Below are 18,899 nucleotides of genomic sequence, written 5' to 3'. Positions count from 1 at the left end.
AGGAAAAGGACATGAGAGTGTGAAATGATGATTTCAATGGGTAAAGACCAATTATCCAGTCAGTTAACAAGCATTAATTTAGTGCTGAATGAGTGGTCAAAACACTTACTGTGCCTTTAAGCACTGGGAAGAAAAAGGAAAGGCAAAAATACAGTATCTCTTTTCAAGAAACTCAAATTCTGATGGAGGAAACAATAAGTGAAATATGTATATACAAGATAAATTCGCTATAAATTGCAACTAATATTAGAGGGATGGCAGTAACAGTGGAAGAAAGGTGGGATTTGAATTGAGTATTGACGGAATACAGAAAATGTAAGAGACAGAAACAATGAGGAAGTGCATTCCGGGTATGAAGAACAGCCAGTAAAATGTTACATCAGGAGTAGTACAATGTCACAGTGTACAATTTCACATTGTTATGTTTGAGGAGAGGGCAGTGTAGATGGATCACCTGAGTCCTCGATGGGCAGGCTTGGTTGTAGGATAAAGGGAAGGACAGGTTCAGAGTGTAGATGTATACACAAGGACAGGTAAGTAAAGGAGAAAAAGTATTATTGGACTTCATGTGTACAGAGGGCCTATACCAACCGTTTACAACTTCTTTGATATTCCTAGGAATATGTTCCCCTCAGAAGAATTTTTATTCTTAAAAAAAAAAAAACAAAAAAAGAAAGATGAGTGATATAAAGAAGGCCTATAATTGCACTAACACATGAGCTGGTAAAGAAGTAGCAAAGTTTTGTACTCCTTAAAGCTCATTCATAGAAAGAATAAAAAAGAACTTATAGATACAAAGCACATGAATAGAATAGATACTGGAGGTTGCTAGAGTAGAATCACATTCTAGAGTACCTTAAAAGAAAAAAAATTAAAGCAACATGAAGGATTTCCTTCAAAAGACTGTTACAAGATCATATTACAAAAATCATTGTTATAAGAAAAGGTTGATTTAAGTGAATATTTGTGAGAAAGGTTTCAATAAATAAATGTCAGATAAACTAAGAGAAACCTATGATATGGGGCAAGATGAAATCTGTGATAATCTTATCTGGCCTGTGAAGGTAAAAGTGTAAAAGTGAGAGACATCCCAAAAATTAGAAAAAGACCTATTTGTACAAAAGTATGTATAGCATCTCTTTTTGTGGTGGCTAAGAATTGGAAATCAAAGGAATGCCATCAATTGGGGAATGGTTAAACAAACTGTGGTATATGGTTGTGATGGAATATTAATGGGCTATAAGAAATGACAAACAGGATGATTTCAGAAGGCTTAGAAAGACTTGTTTGAACTGATGTATAGTGAAGTGAGCAGAACAAGGAGAACATTGTGTACAATGAAAGCAATATTGTTTGATGAAGTGTGAATGACAACTCTTCTCAGCAATACAATGATCCAAGACAACCCCAAAGTACTAATGATGAAGCATACTATCCAATCTCCAAAGAAAGAACTGATATTGATTGAACACAGACTGAAGCATGCTATTTTTCACTTTCTTTCATTTTTTTCTTTTATTAATTTTTTTTACACAAAATTACTAACTATGGTAATGTTTTACATAATTGCAGGTTGTATAACCTATATCTGATTGCTCTTACCCACTCAGGGAAGGGCTAGTAGAGGAGGGAGAGGAGGGAAAAAAGTTTGGACTCAAAACTTTAAATAAAAATGTTTATTATTTTTTAAAATCCTCTTAAGCACAGAAAGAAAATAAAATGGGAATAATATTTTTTTTTTTAAAAAGAAGAAGAAAGCAGGATCAGTATTGCACAATCAAACATGTGAGGGAGAAGAACAATAAAAATAAACCTGACAGAGTTTTTAAGTTGGGTTTAAGCATAGTAGATAAAGGGCTTGAACCTGACACATAGTGGCTGAGTCACTCTGGGTATAATTTGGCAACTAAGAACAGAAGTTGAAGACCATTGCTAATCTTGTCTCTTAAAGGAAGAGAAGTAAACATTCTAGGACAGAAAAAAAAAGTAGACAGAGGGAGGTGGGAAGTAAGAGAAAATTGGATTAAATTTGGTGGAACCAAAACAAAATACAGTAAATTGCTGATTTCAAAAAGGACAAAATAATATAAAATAATTCAACTGGAAAGAAATAGAAGCTTTACAATTATAAACATTAAATAATTTAAATTAAATTCCCCTAATAAAAATTAAGAAGAATAAAAGAATGGGAATAAGAATAAAAACCAATAATTCACCAAAACACTAAAACATCTAGACACATACAGAGTAGATATGAGGAAATCAAACAACACTTTATTAGTCTTCCAGTGATTACACAAAAGTATCAGTTCCAATCATGATTTCTGCTGCACAATAAAAATTATAAACCAATATATAGAAACAGAGAAATAATATTTATGTCTAAGGTACTAAAACAAAACAATACCATTATTTAAATATACATATAACAAAAGGAATATTATATACATTCATCAAAGAAAAGCTAGCCATATACCCAAACATTGGGAGCAACACAATCACAGTAGTAATTAATATACATATCTCTTTCAGAGTTTGAGAAAACCAACAAAGATAAACTAGGAAGATATGGAGCTATATAGATTGTTATTGGAAAAAAATAAAATTTAAGAGGCCTGTGGCAACTATTAAAAATGAATTTAAAGAATATTCTAATTTTTCAGATTCATATCATATCTTTACAAAAACGGATAATGTTATAGGCTATAAATATATGAAAAATAAGTCTCAAATGGTATAAAAATATTTCTAAAAGAAGTAACAAAGCAAATATAGCCATTAATAAAGAAAACATTTAAAAATACATACCCACAAGAAAAATTATAAATAAATCCTACATAAAAAGTGGGTCAAAGAACAGATCACAGATCCAATAAGTATGTGGTTTAATCAGAATAGTAATAGGATATGGAGTAGCTAGGTGGTATAGTAGATAGAGTGCTGGGCCTAGAGTCAGGAAGACTCCTCTTTCTGCATTCAAATCTGGCTTCAGACACAGTAGCTGTGTGACCCTAGGCAAGTAACTCAACCTTGTTTGCCTGAGTTTTCTCATCTGTAAAATGAGCTAGAGAAGGAAATGGCAAACCACTCCAGTGTCTGTTTGGGTTTTTTTGTTTGTTTTTTGCAGGGCAATAAGGGTTAAGTGACTTGCCCAGGGTCACACAGCTAGTAATTGTCAAGTGTCTGAGGTCAAATTTGAACTCAGGTCCTCCTGAATCCACAGCAAGTGCTTTATACACTGTGCCACCTAGCTGCTGCAAACCAGTCCAGTGTCTGCCAAGAAAACTCCAACTGAGGTCACGACTCTGACATGACAAAAAATGACTCAACAAACAATAAGACAAATATCAAGAGACTAAGGGGGGAAAAAAAGAAGGAAGAAGCAGAAAAGAGAATACAGGGAGGGGGAACGAGAGACACAGACAAAAAAAAACCACAAAGAAACACTAATGAATATTGATGTAAAAAATCTTGACTAGTTTTAACAAAACATGCCAGGAACAAGTAAAATGCATGCACACACACCCCAAACTAAACTTATACCAGGCTTGCAAGGATGGTTCAGTATTAGAAAAAGAATTTACATTATCCAACCTAATATATAATGGGGGGGGAGTATATAATTATATAAACCTGTACCAAAAAAAAAAATAAATCCTTAAGAAGACATGTTAAAAATTCTAAAAATAATTCTCATGAAAAGATTCTTCTTCAATATGACCAAATCCAAGACTGAATATTATTTACAAAATGTAATAAAAGAATCATGTAATTTTAGAATCAGAGAGATTTCAATGTCCCTCTTATACAATCTAATCTGGAAAAGATTCTCTATTCCAACATACAAGATAAATGGTTATTGACCCTTTATTTGAAGACTACCTGTAAAATGGAACCCACCCTTCCTCCCAATATCATTTGACATATTACTAGAACTACTATCTAGCAACAAGAAAAGAAATAAATTACATTACAAAGAGAAAACAAAATTGTTTTAATTTTCAGACGATTCATCTTATACTTTTAAAACCTGTAGAGAATTATCAAAGAAATAAAAAATAGTTTTCTCTAAAGTAAAAAGATAAAAAACAAATCAAGAAAAATCATTAGAATTTTTTAAAAGGTGCCATGAACAAAAAAAAATGGAGAAAATTATAGAATAGGATTTTTCTTCAAAATAACCTTTAAAATGTACAACATACCTTGAAATTAATCTCCTGACAGTCTTGAGACTATAAATACATCTAATAAATAGAGTCATAAATAATTGGAGAACTACCCATTGTCTTCAACTAGATAATTCCCATGTATATGGAAAACAGAAGGCCACATTGCCCTTAGGAATTACACAGTGCTGTCTTTTAGAAAGAAAATTTATTTATCTTTCCCTTTTTATTTTTATGCCATGGTCATTTGCTAATTAACATGCCCCCACCACCCCAATCTCTTCATAAAACAAAGAACAAGAAAGAACAAAGGTTAAGAAATAAAGCGGGGGGGGGCAGCTAGGTGGTGCAGTGGATAAAGCTCCTTCCCTGATTCAGGAGTACCTGGGTTCAAATCTAGCCTCAGATACTTGACACTTACTAGTTGTGTGACCCTGGGCAGTCACTTTACCCCCCATTGCCCTGCAAAAATAAAAAAATAAAAATAAAAAAATTAAGCTGGGGGCAGCTAGGATGTTCAGTGGATAAAGCACCAGGCCTGGAGGACCTAAGTTCAAATTATGCCTCAGACACTTGAGAGTTACCTAACTGTGTGGCCCTGGGCAAGTCACATAATCCCTCATTTCTCTGACCAAAAAAATTAAATTAAATTAAATTTTTAAAAAAAGAAAAGAAAGAAATCTAGCACAGTTGCATCAGAAGAGAGGAGGTAAGTTTATTTTCACTACTGTTTTCTTTATACCCAACATTGGTTATCACTTTTAATCTGAATCCTAATGTGTTTTAGTATTATTTTATTTATCTTATTGTAGCAATTGTATATATTGATCTCCCTTCTTGGAGAACCTTGAAGACAATGTTTTCCTCCACTAAAACCAATACTTATAAATATATTTTTTTAAAAACCAAAACAAACTAAAGCTGAAAGGTTGGTTTGAATCAGGATGTTCAGGACCTTGAAAAGCCAAACAAGGTATTTTGCAAACAAAGCATCTTGCAAACAAAAGGATCTAGAAAGGTGCATAATCTCACTGAAGAAAACAATGCTTCCTTAAAAATTAAAATTGGGACAGTTGGAAGATAAGGAATCCTGAGACACCAAGAATCAGTCAAACAGAATCCAAAAGAATGAAAAATAGATAAGGAAAATGTGAAATACCTCATTGGAAAGACAACCTGATCTGGAGAACAGATCCAGGAGACAATTTGAGCATCATTGGAATACAGGAAAGCCATGATCATAAAGAGTCTAGACACCATATTCCAGGAAATTATTCAAGGACAACTGCCCTGATAATTGTTAGACATCAGAGGATAAATTGTCATTTAAAGAAGCCACCGATCACCTCCTGAAAGAGACCCCAAAAAGGAAAACTCCAAGGAATATTGTAGCCAAATTCCAGAGTTATCAGGTGAAGGAGAAAATACTCCAAGCAGCCAGAAAGAAGCCAATTTAAATATCAATGGAGCCATGGTCAGGATTGCTCAGGACCCTAGCAGCTCAAACATTAAAGGGTCACAAAGCTTGTAATATGATATTCCAGAAGGCAAAGGAGCTTGGATTGTAGCCCAAGAATCTATTACCAAGCAAAACTGAGCATTCTCTTTCAGGGGAAAGATGGACATTCAATGACACTGGGGAACTTTCAAGGTTTCCTGAGGAAAAGACCAGAAGCTGAATAGAAATTTGATCTTAACATACAAGACTCAAGAGAAGTTTTAAAAAGGTAAACAGGGGGAAAAAAGTTTACTTCGATGTAGGTTAAACTGTTTACATCCCTACACGGGAAGATAATACTTTATAACTCTTGAGATTTGTAAATGTATTTGGGCAGACAGAGGGGATTATTACACAGAGGGTTATAAATATAAATTGTAATTTGATGTGATGACCTAAAGGAAATTAAGGGGTTAAAAAGGGAGCTTATGGGGAGGAAGAGGAAAGGGGACGGTGGAATGGGTGTGAATTACATCATAAGAAGAGGTGGAAAAAAAACCTATTACAATAGAAGGAAAAAGAAGGGAGGGGTTGAACATTGTTCCAACCCTACTCTCATTAGATTTTATTCAAAGAGAGAATAACATATGTTCATTTGGATAAAGAAACTTCGCTTATTCTTTAGGAAATAAAAAGGGAGGGGGAGGAAGGGGGACTGACAGAGGGGAGGGCAAAAAGCAAGGGAAAAAAAAAGGGTTAAAGAAAAGGGAGGGGGTGAAAAAAGTGAGGGCAGATTGGGAGAGGCAGGGGTAAGAAGCAAAACGTTGGTGAGGAGGAATAGGGTGAAAGAAGGGGGGGAAGTACAAAGGGGATAAATAGAATGGAGGGGAATAGACAGTTAGTAATAATAACTGTGAATGTGAATGGGATGAACTCTGCTAATAAAACAGAAGCGAATTGCAGGAATGGATTAAAAGCCAGAATTCCTACAATATGCTGTTTACAAGAAATACATTTGAAGCAGAGAGATACACACAGAGTAAAGGTAAAAGGCTGGAGCAGAATATATTATGCTTCAGCTAAAGTATAAAAAAAAGCAGGGATAGCAATCCTTATCTCAGACAAAGTGCAGGCAAAAATAGATCTCATTAAAGAGATAAGGAAGGGGTGAGATTTAAAAATTGGATATAAGAGCATTAAACTCCCCCTTTAACCTTTCCCTTAATATCTCCCAGACCAGTAAGAGAAAGAAAGCTCTGAGCTTTAATTAGAGATGATTACTTAGCTTTTATTGTTTGGGAATTAATTAGCCAACAAACAGGTGATGCTGATTAGAGAAATAGGAAAGTAGAAATACAAATAAATAGTCTTAGATATAAGCTTAGTCTATATTCTTTTATAAAACTCACCAAATCCCAAAGCTACCTCTCAGGCTGAGAACAAGTTGTCAAGCACGTGCTGCCACGAGAGGACCAGGGGCTGATCACCTGAACACACCGTCGAACCTGAGCCAGCATGTGTGTGCTCGAGAGCGAGAAAGGCCTACATTCATCTATCTATTAAAGGGGAGGAGCACATTTCTAGGTCCCTTCTCCACCGGAAGTCCTCAGGAAAAAGAGCGAGACAGAGCGCCAGTCTCTTCATTTCTTCCTCCCACTAGCCAATGTCACTTCCTGACACCCAAAGAAAGACTCCTGGTCTTGCCTCAAAGACCTTCACTTCATGGGCAGAACTCCTTCTACAGTAAGTCTCCAGCAGGTGGCATCATTCCAATTGTTACAGAAGGAAACTACATCTTGCTAAAAGGTACTATAGATAATGAAGCAATATCAATATTAAATATGTATGTGCCAGTGGTATAGCATCCAAATTCTTAGAGAAGTTAAATGAGTTTACAATAGGAATTAGACAGTAATACTATACTAGTTGGGATCTGAATCTTCTCCTCTCAGAATTAGATAAAATCTAGCTGAAAAAATAAATAAGAAAGAAGTAAAAGAGGTAAATAGAATACTAGAAAAGTTAGACATGATAGATGTCTGGAGAAAACTGAATGGGGATAGAAAGAAAATACACTTCTTCTCAGCAGTACATGGCACATTTTCAAAATTGACCATATATTAGGGCACACAAAACATCATAGTCAAATGTAGAAAGGGAGAAATAGCAAATGCATCCTTCTCAAGATCATGATGCAATAAAAATTTCATGTAAGAAAGAGCCATGGAAAAGTAGACTGAAAATCAATTGGAAACTAAATAATCTCATTCTAAAGAATGAATGGGTCAAACAACAAATCATAGAAACAATCAGTAACTTTATCCAAGAGAATGACAATAATGAGACAACATATCAAAATCTATGGGATGCAGCCAAAGCAGTGTTTAGGGGAAAATTTATAGTTCTAACTGCTTACATGAATAAAAAAGAGAAAGAGGAGATCAATGAATTGGGCATGCAACTTAAAAAGCTAGAAAGAGAACAAATTAGAAATCCCCAATTAGATACTAAACTAGAAATCCTGAAAATTAAAGGAGAAATTAATAAAATTGAAAGCAAGAAAACTATAGAATTAATCAATAAAACTAAGAGCTGGTTTTATGGGAAAAAAACAGTAAAATAGATAAAATATTGGTTAATTTGATTTAAAAAAAGAAGGAAGAAAACCAAATTACCAGTATCAAAAATGAAAGGCATGATGTTACTACCAATGAAGTGGAAATTAAATCAATAATTAGGAATTATTTTGCCCAACTGTATGCCAATAAATTTGACAATCTAAATGAAATGGATGAATATTTACAAAAATACAAACTGCCCAGGTTAACTGAAGAAGAAAATAAAATCTTTAAATAAGCCCATATTAGAAAAAGAAATTGAACAAGCCATTAATGAACTCCCTAAGAAAAAAATCCCCAGGGCCAGATGGGTTCACAGGTGAATTCTACCAAATATTTAAAGAACAATTTAATTCCAATATTATACAAATTATTTGGAAAAATAGGTGAAGAAGGAGTTCTACCAAATTCGTTTTATGACACAAATATGGTGGTGATACCAAACCAGGCAAAGCCAAAACAGAGAAAGAAAATTATGACCAATTTTCCCTAATGAAAATTGAGTCTAAAATCTTAAACAAGATATTAGCAAGGAGATTACAGCAAGTGATCACCAGGATTAATACACTATGACCAGGTGGGATTTATGCCAGGATGGCAGGGCTGGTTCGACATTAGGAAAACTATCAACATAATCAACCACATCAATAAGAAAACTAACCAAAATCATATGATTAATCTCAATAGATGCAGAGAAAGCTTTTGACAAAATTCAGCACCCATTCCCTAATAAAAACACTAGAGAGTTTAGGAATAGTTGGAGCTTTCCTTAAAATAGTAAATAGTATCTACCTAAAACCATCCTCAAGCATTATATGTCATGGAGATAAGGTAGAGTCCTTCCCAGTAAAATCAGGGGTGAAACAGGGATGTCCATTATCACCTCTATTATTAAATATTGTACTAGAAATGTTAGCATTAGCAATCAGAGAAGGAAAAGGAATTAAAAGGAATCAGAATAGGCAAGGAGGAAACAAAACTATCACTCTTTGCACATGATATGATAGTATACTTAGAGAATCCTAGAGAATCAACTCAAAAATTACTTGAAACAATTAACCACTTTAGCACAGTAATGGGATATTTCTATACATGACCATACAAGTCCAGCAGCAAGAGATAGAAAGAGAAATTCCATTTAAAGTAACAGTAGATAATATAAACAAATGTTGAGAACTATTTTTACATGTACTGGAAAAAAATAAAATACTTTTATAAAAAAAAAAGTTCTCTTTACAAAAATATTACCTGACAGAAAAAAAAAGATTGGTTATTACTGTTCTTTTGATTGAGTAGTTAGGATTTACACCAAATTTTTTAATCATTTTTTAAAACTTCAGTCCATTCAACTATGTAGAAATAAGTATGCAAAAAAATAGAAAAAACAAAACATTTGGAAACATTTCAATCAGTAAATAAATTGAAGCTTCAGATGATTCAGTCATTGGAATCCTTGACTTCAGTGGGGTGGCACTCCTAAAAACTGGCCTCATTGCAGATGCCAACTTCTATGTTGTCTTCTGTCATCTGCCCTTCAAAACTTTCCTTTAGTGTTAAGAATGCTGTGTCCTACAGCTCCAGGTCTTCATTGTATGTTTTCTCAAGGAAAGTTTTCCCATTCACATAATTTTTGTCCATTTCTGTAGCTTTCCAAGCAAAGTAAGCTCCAGATGTATCAGATTAGAATAAATAAGGTCAGCCCTCATTCAACCACAAAATGAGCAGTGATACTCAAATGGATATATGCCACCTGACTATTTGTATTCTTGCATCACGGAAGCCACCCACTGCACCAGCTGCTCCATGGGGAGGGGCTGATGGTATAACCAGGTAGACTGCTGAGCCAGCTTCCAGGCTCAGTGAACCAGCACTTTAGTCATGTCCTTGCCACTGTAGACCAGGTCAATGTGCTGGATGATTGGCTTCACCTTGTGAATTTCTGCTTTTTCTCCATTGCCAGGATCACACTGTTGGCCTGCTTTGATGTTCCAACCAAGGGGGCTCCTCCAGCTACAGAGGCAAAGGATACTCAATCTGAACAATCTTCCCAGAAGGACTAAAAGTGGTCAGCAAGAAGCTGTAGCCACACTCCACCATCTTCCCCCGTTGAGTTATTACCTTTTTTTTTTTTTTGCAGGGCAAGTGAGGGTTAAGTGACCTTGCCCAGGGCACACGACTAGTGTCAAGTGTGCTGAAGCTGGATTTGAACTCAGGTCCCTCCTGATCCAAGGCCAGTGCTTTATCCACTGCACCACCTAGTTACCCCTGAGTTATTAGCCTTTTATGAGGAGATTTCTTTGGCTGAAAATGGCTAAGTGTAAATATCAAACTCTCAGCTTAGGTTGAATTTAAAATATTTCTTGTAACCACCTGAGTGTACTTCACTGAAGGAGACAAAATAATTCTTTGGCATTTTGATTAAAGGTATTATTTCACCAAACTGCAAAGCCTAAAAGATAAAACACTTCTATTTCTATTAAAATTAATTACATTAAATTACTTGAGCAAGAGGTGGGAAAAAAAAAGCCTGGGCTAAGTGTAGTAAGAACTTGAGGATAGTCAATTATCAGGCTAGCCAGTAAAAAGCCTCCAAAATCAATAATCTCTCAGTCTACTTTCATAGCTACATTAGAAATAACATTTAATTTTTTATATATAAAGAGCTAATAGAAAACTGGTCTTTACTAATCTTTTAAACCTATCACAACATTTTATACATCATAATTCTAAGTTAGGGCAATATTATTTTTAGGTTCTCCAAACAACAATATTTTATTAAAGGGCCCCTGTTATACATAAAATTATTCATTTGGTAAGTGCTTCCTAGGATACACTGTGTATGGTTCAAATAAACAGATACCAGATTTGTGTGGTTATGTCTAAAAGGGTATTAAAGAAAAAATAACCCCAGAAACAATGTAATGAAATCAGAAATCTAAAGAACTGAGTTTGAATCTGAACTCTATTATTTGGAATGTATAACTATGAACAAGTCATTAGCTTCTTGGAGACTCAATCCCCCCATCTACAAAATAGGAATAATAACATTTGGATACAGGGCCAGCCTTTAGAAGCAGGAAATCCTGTTTCAAGTCTTGCTTTCTGACCCATAGCTATATAACTATAGATAAATTGCTCAAAAAATAAATTGCTAATGTACCCCCGACAACTTTCTAAGACTATGCTAATAGCTAGATTGTGGCTCTGCATGAGAAGAGAGAGTTTTCACTCCAAGAATTATCTATATTGATAAGACCAACTGGTTAGTCAACAAGCATTTCTTGAGAACTTATTAGGTTATTATTATACATTGTACTAAGTGCTGACACAATGTCTGAAGCCTTCAAAAATATGTGCATTATCTACGTCAGAGGAAGCTCTGGGTGTGAATATGCAAAGTGCTCTGTGAACTAGAAAAAGTGTTACATTAAATTCAAGAGAAAACCCCTTTGATTCACTCCTCCTAAATTAGTATGGGACTATAGGCTATAATATGGAAGTGATCTTCTATGTCTTACTCCCCATTGAATTGGTTTTTTGTTTTGTTTTGTCTTTGGGTTTTTTTCCCTTAGAATTTATCTTCCTTTTCTTTATGGGTCATAATTTGGTCAAATAAATAAGTAAATAGATTCATCACCATGTGCACAGCCTTCTAGTGATGACCCTCTCCAAATTTAAGCCACAGTGGTCCTCAGATAGTTAACAAAGTATGTTTTCACAACCAAGTTGTGAAGCCTTCTATCCAGAAGATCTTGCACTATGATAGTATTGACATTGAAAATACAGGATCACCTTCAACACCATTATAAGGCATGAATGGGACTTTTTGCAGGCTTCATGAGCACCGTAGACATGGGCAAGAATTACAAAAAATGAGAGGGATTGACATCTTTTCCAGTAGAAGAGGTACTCACAACAATGAAATTCACTGAAGTATTTTTCTTTTGATGCATGTTGCCATGTATTCTTTTTTTTTCAGGGCAATGGGGGTTAAGTGACTTGCCCAGGTCACACAGGTAGTAAGTGTGAAGTGTCTGAGCCTGGATTTGAACTCCTGAATCCAGGGTGGTGCTTTATCCACTATGCCACCTAGCTACCACCCATGTATTCTTACAAATTGGGGTGGGGAGAACCCATGTCATAACTCAGTTTTTTATAGTGTTTCACACAGTTAACGAAACACTTTATTCACAACTCTGAGAGAAAGGTGGTAGAAGCATAACATTCTCATTTTACAAATGAATTAAATTGAGGCTTTGAGAGGGTAAATGACTTGCATCTAGTTACATAGCTGGCAAGTATCAAAGCTAAGACATCAATCTCAAGTTCTCTACTCCAAATGTGGAACTCTTACCATGCTAGTTATAATGATCTCATCTGAAGCTTCTTGTGTGATCAATATCTTGGTATTTCTTGATTAAAATATTGGCAGAGAAACTTCTTATAAGAGTTAACTACAAGGTTAAAAGGAAATGGTGGTATTTAGTAGAAAATAAAAATGTTTGGCCCGCAACCGTCATAATGAGAGTTGAAATTAAATGAGTTTTTACCCAGCTATACATTAGAATCCAAATGTCAATAACCATCCATTGGAGGACTATTTCTTTACTATATCACGCTATTGATCTACATTTCTTGTATTAATTGTATTGCCCCAAATCATACCAGCTATGTGTCTATTGAGCTTTTTTTTTTTTTTTTTTGCAGGTCAATGGGTGTTAAGGGGACTTGCCCAGGGTCACACAGATAGTAAGGTTCAAGTGTCTGAGGTCAGATTTGAACTCAGGTACTCTTGAATCCAGGGCCAGGCTTTATCCACTGCACCACCTAGCTGCCCACCCCCCCAGCTACATTTCTATAAAACAGACATCTTGTTTTGTTTTGAATTTTTTTTCCTTCTGATCAAACACTATTTATATTTCCAGATATGCTCAAGGGAGACTACTACCCTAAAGGAATTTATAGATACTTCCAAGCCAAGTGTGTAGCGATCAATTTTAATTATTCAGGATCTACAGAGTTAAGCCTTGAGAAACCAGTGTGCCTGTGTCACAAAGAGCCAAGCAGCCCTGGCTCAATGTCCACATTCATACATCCTCCATGAATTGCCTTTGCAATGGATTACTAATAAGTGTTTGATGTTGAACAAACATCAATGCTTCTATTAAAGTGAGACCAAACACTGTGACTATTTGTTTAATAACACGGTCTGAAAGACGTACGAAGTTCAATTAGTACTGAAGCTGATTACAGGGCTTCATTAGGAAAGAGAGGCAATTAAAAAGTGGAAGGCTGCAGGAGGGAGTGATGTGCACACCATGTTGCCAGTGAAAAAGGAATATGCTGTCCACATTTTCCTTTGAAAGAATTCTAACCTTAAGATTTCAGAGAGAAGAAAAAAAGGGTCATTAGCCCAAAGATCAGGTTTTACCCTCATCTTCTAAAAAAAACACTTAATGGGTTTATACTTGACTTATCTTTAAATTTCCTTGTCATCTAGTATCACGTATTGAACACATTAGGTACTAAATAATTATGGGATGAATGGAAGAAATGTTGAAGCAGGTGTACTGTTGTTCCCATCTCTAAATCAGAGTTGTACAATGTTTTCCTAATACAGGCTTCCGAAAAATGGAGACAGGAAAGACTAAAATTAGAAAGCTCCACTTTGGGAAGTAAGTTAGTAAAGTAAGGTTCATCCAGTAGAACATGAATGTCAGTTTCTCTCAGTTTTGGTGAATCTGGGACACAAAGCCAGAGGCAGGAGACAGATTCTGCATCAGAAATGTATATGGACATTAAGATTAAAATAGCAAGGAGCAAGTAAAGAGGCTTCAAGGTTTGTGATTAGGTGGGAAAGAAAGGTTTGGTGCTTTATACAGTTTTGTAAAGCATGCAAAACTGAGGTAATGGGCAATTTTATGTCAAAGCATCGAATTTCAGCCCCTCCCTTCCACCTTTTCCTAAATCTTCTGCAGCTGGGTAGCTTTCTGCTTTTGGCCACACATTTATCATAAAAGGAAACTCTATTAGTGATAGGACAGCTAGTACCTGATACCAATACAGTCTGTCCATTGGAAAACATGACCTTGATTTTCTCAGATAATTGCATAACTTAAACTTTTAGTATGGTGCTTGAGCCACAATGTTCATTCTCAATGCATCATAGAGTTCGAAGGACCTTAGAGCACAGAATTCTAAAACGTCAGTAACACATTGCCCTCTATTTTTTTATTCATTTGAATTTGCTTTGTTGTGTCTTGGTTTTCATAAAGTCACTAGCTTCCATTATGTTCAATCCTAATTCTTAGGCAATTATTTTCATCAGAAAGCTTTTGTACCTCATTTTCCATTTGGCCAATTTGGCTTTTCAAGCTGTTGACTTTTTTTTCTCCTGTCTTCTTCCTACATAACCTTCATTTCTCTTTCCATTTTTTTTCCTCTACCTCTCTAACTTTATCTTCAAAGTCCTTTTTAAGTATTTATATGGCCTGAGACCAATTAATATTTTTCTTGGAAGCTTTAGATATAGGGGCCCTGACTTTGACATCTTTCCTCTGAGGGTGTACCTTGATCTTCTTGTCACTAAAGAAACTTTCTATGGGTCCTCACCTTTTTCCATCTGCTCATCTTGCCTTTTCTTTCACTTGACTTTTAGCACCTTAAAATGGGGGCACTGTTTCCAGCACTGTAGTATCCCAAGCTTCAGAAGTCCCAGGTGGCATGATTTAAGGAAGGAGCAGGTTTTTCACTCCACCTGGCCTGTTTCCTGGTCAATGGATGACCCCCAGACCAACTTGCTAATCAACCAGTTTTGTGTGTTGTGGGTATCAGCTCCAATGAGCCTGTGCCCCTCCCCCACCTTGGCCACTGCTACTCGCGCCTAGCTTCCTGGTTCTCAGCAGGGGTGAAAAACCCAATTCTGCCTCAGGCACCAGTATAGACCCCTGTAATCTCCCCCCTTCCAAGGATTCAGCCTCTCACCCGACCTGTGAGCTTAGTTTCCAGAAAAACATCTGGCACTGCAGGTGATGCAGAGGCTGGGGGGGAGGGGGGGAGGTCTCTTTCTCTCCGAAGAAGGCCTTCCTGGGACTGGATCTGTGTCAGGGTGACTATGGGTAGGGCTCCACTCCTGTCTCAGCACAGCAGCTCCTCCTTCTGACCTTTCAATCTGTCCTTGTTGGAAGATGATTTCAGCACATTCTTCTGTGGATTTTGCTGTTCCAGGAAACATCTATGGCATTATTTGGATGGGGTTTTTTGTTTGTTTGTTTGTTTTCAGGCAATAGGGGGTTAAGTGACTTGCCCCAGGGTCACACAGATAGTAAGTGTCAAGTGTCTGAGGCTGGATTTGAACTCAGGTACTCCTGAATCCAGGGCCGGTGCTTTAACCACTGCGCCATCTAGCTGCCCCCTATTTGGATGTTTTTGAAGAGATTGTGTCATGAGTTCCAAACATAGGTAACAAATGTTAGAACTGAGAGTAATTTAGAACATGAAACTTTGTCCTGCTAGAGTGAGAAAGGACTTCAAAACATATAACCCTAGAGTACTAGAGATCATAAATAGTCCAACAACTTCATTTTACCAATGAGCAACCAAGGCCCAGAAGTGATGCCACCTGATGATATATGCAGTGATGTATCATTCCTAGTAGTCTAAAAAAATTATATTAAGAATAAAGAACCACGTTGTCACCTGAATATTTTATATTCTTAGTGATGAATGATTGTGGATGAAATTGAAACAGAAAAAAAGCAATAATACTGAAATCTAAGTGGATGTATTAAGGGTAAGTTTGTGAAATTTAAAACTCAGCATTTCTAGGATTCCTGCCCACCTCAAATACATACTAAAAATCTAAGTTTGATGTATTAAATCACACTTTTTTTTTTTCTTTTTTGGGATTGAGTATTTTATGGCACAGCACCTAACAGTTGGAGAGAAATAGATGTGCCTGAAGTAAGAGAGCAGAGGGATTCTTCCATCATGTTAAGTTGTTTGATGATAACTCAGGTCCTACCCAAAGGTCATCTTGACATAATGGCTTTCTCAAGCAGTCCACTGGAATTCAACAAGCTGCTTGGTGACTTCCTTTTCTCTAGGTTCCCAGGAGTTAAGGACGAGGTCTGTGCTTATATAATACCAGCTACAGCTTGGAGCAGAAGAGCAGTTTTGTATAGAACACAGAATATGAAAATGAAAGAAAAAGAAATAACAAGGAACTAGGAAAAAGAGGAAACATTTACATCCATACTTGAGTAGAAGTAAAAAGACTACTTAATAAGGCTCTATATTGAGAAATATATGACTAGGAATGCCCTTTTGTATAAGCCGAAGAAATTTTTAAATTGGCAATTCCATAGTTTTAGAGCTTTGATTTCCCATTCCATTGAAGAGCAATGGAAAAGCTGATTCAAACAACCAGAACACCAGTTTCTTCATTATCTTGAAGAGACCTAGTCTATTGTGAGATGATTGGCTTTCTTCTATAGTTCTGCATGAACTCTTCCTATACATTCCAAAAGCCTTCTTGGGAGAGGGTTCATCAAAATGAAAAAGAATTTGGGGAAGCGACAGGAGAGGAAAGAGAGCAAAATGATAGAAAGGAAGGGCAAGAGAATCTGCTATTGAAACCAATCAAATCCCCCCAAATGCTGTGGCCCTATATGCCTTCTCATGGCGTTTTGGGAATACCAATAAGCATGTGGGGCGGTCTATCCATTATTCCACATTTTATCTATCTAACAAGCTCACTTTTTATTATATGTTTCTTTGATGATGTCCTTTATGTTACTTCTTTCATAATCACTTGATGCATGATGATGATGCATAGTTTTATAGCAAGCTATGAAACACTCTAAAAAACTGAAGTAGAGTATCACCCAAAAAATAGTGGAAAAGCACATGGTAGGCACAAGAGTTTGTAATACATACAATGGGCAATCAGTGTTTGGGGCATTAAAAAGTCATTGTCGGGGGCAGCTAGGGTCGGCCACAGTGGGATAAAGCACCGGCCCCTGAATTCAGGAGGATCTGAGGTTCAAATCTGGCCTCAGACACTTGACACTTACTAGCTGGGTGACCCTGAGCAAGTCACTTAACCTCATTGCCCTGCCCCCCCCCCCAAAAAAAGTCATTGTCAACTTCATAAAGAATAGCTTCAGAAGAGAAGTAGGGACCAAAATAATATGGTATATTGGACTTGAGGATGGAGTTTGAGTGTAAAAAAGGAGAGGTAGAAACTTTAAAGAGCTCTTTCTAGATGTTTTAATAGAAGTAAAATAGAAGATAAATAGGGAACTGTGCCTGTTGAGATGATATCAATGTCAAGTGTTATTGGCTTTTAAGGGTAGGAAAATCTCTATTCTCATCTGCTCTGGGAAAGTAGCAATTATACCCCCTATTTTTGTGCTGGCTTATATAGAAAAAAAAATAGGCAGAGATAGGACTTAGATCTAGGAGCCTTAGGAAAAGTAGACAGAACCACAGATGGCTTTCCTAAAAGGAAAATTATTAGTTAATTAGCAAGCATTGAGAAAATTATACTTTAAATGACACTTAAAGTAGGGACTAATAATTAATGAGGATCTTTGGAGATGGGTTAGTGCCTTTGGGACATATTATCTATGTCTGTCAGCAATCATCTACAGTGTTATCCCCAAGGTGCTCTGACTAGGTAATGTGCCAGGGTCAAATACTCAGGCCAGCAAAGGAGCTATTCTGGCAAGAATTATGTCTAAGGAAAGATATTTTCAATCTCTGAAATGATCTTATGACCATGAACCTGGCTCACTAACCCAATGCCCATAGCCAATCAGTCCTTTTTTCTTTGAAATTATGCATCCTGTTCACTCTTTATTTCCAAACAAATGTATCTGTTATTCACCCAGAGCAGTCAGCTACCAAGAAGCTCTTTTACCCATTTCTGTATGTAAGCTGACATAGACATGTATAAAATATTAACAAAAGTTATTAGAAGGGGTATTCTCATCAGCAGAGGGAGAAAGTATGCTATAGCCTTAGAGGAAATATTAAGTGCTGAACTTGCCATCATAAGAACACTTGAGTCCCAATTTCCATTTTACTACAAATTATAAATATGGGGCAGAATCAATCTATCTCCTCTTCATATTCCTCATATGTAAAATGGAAATCCCAAATCCCTGTCCTATCTACTTCACATAATTGTTGTGACAATAGTCTCAATTTTAAAGTCTGAGTTATTGATATTAATATTAGACTGGAACCCTACCACACAGATAGTGAAATAATGTATATAAAAATACACTATGAATTATAAATTGTTATATAAATGTATGGGGAAGAAATTTAGAGAGGCAAAACTGTGTAAGTTTAAGTCCCAGCTCCATCACTGCTAGCCTGGTGATCTTAGTCAAGTGACAATCTCTCTAATTTTCAGTTTCCTTAGGGCATTGTGAAGAACAAATAATAACATAAATTTAAAGTTATTGATTTGCAATCCAAAAGTATTACATTAAATATTACCATAGAAGCATGGATAGAGGCTTCCACAGAACTAGGCAAGCTAAAAATAAGGAATTCCACCATAAATGTATATGCAGAAACCAATCTAATTAGAGGATATTGACTTTAACTACAAATTTACTGAGAACTGATTGATCCCCACCTATTCCCCCTTCCCAGGCCAATGAA

General features: G+C 36.0%; 1 pseudogene; it reads right to left on the bottom strand.

The window, feature by feature from the left end:
- Positions 1–9,659: 9,659 nt before the first annotated feature.
- On the bottom strand, positions 9,660–10,319 carry LOC122738833 (annotated as a pseudogene).
- Positions 10,320–18,899: the final 8,580 nt, after the last annotated feature.

Source organism: Dromiciops gliroides, chromosome 2, assembly GCF_019393635.1.
Source record: "Dromiciops gliroides isolate mDroGli1 chromosome 2, mDroGli1.pri, whole genome shotgun sequence".
NCBI classification, from domain to species: Eukaryota; Metazoa; Chordata; class Mammalia; order Microbiotheria; family Microbiotheriidae; genus Dromiciops; species Dromiciops gliroides.
Note: the sequence above shows the minus strand (reverse complement) of the source record. Positions and strands in the feature narration are given on the sequence as shown.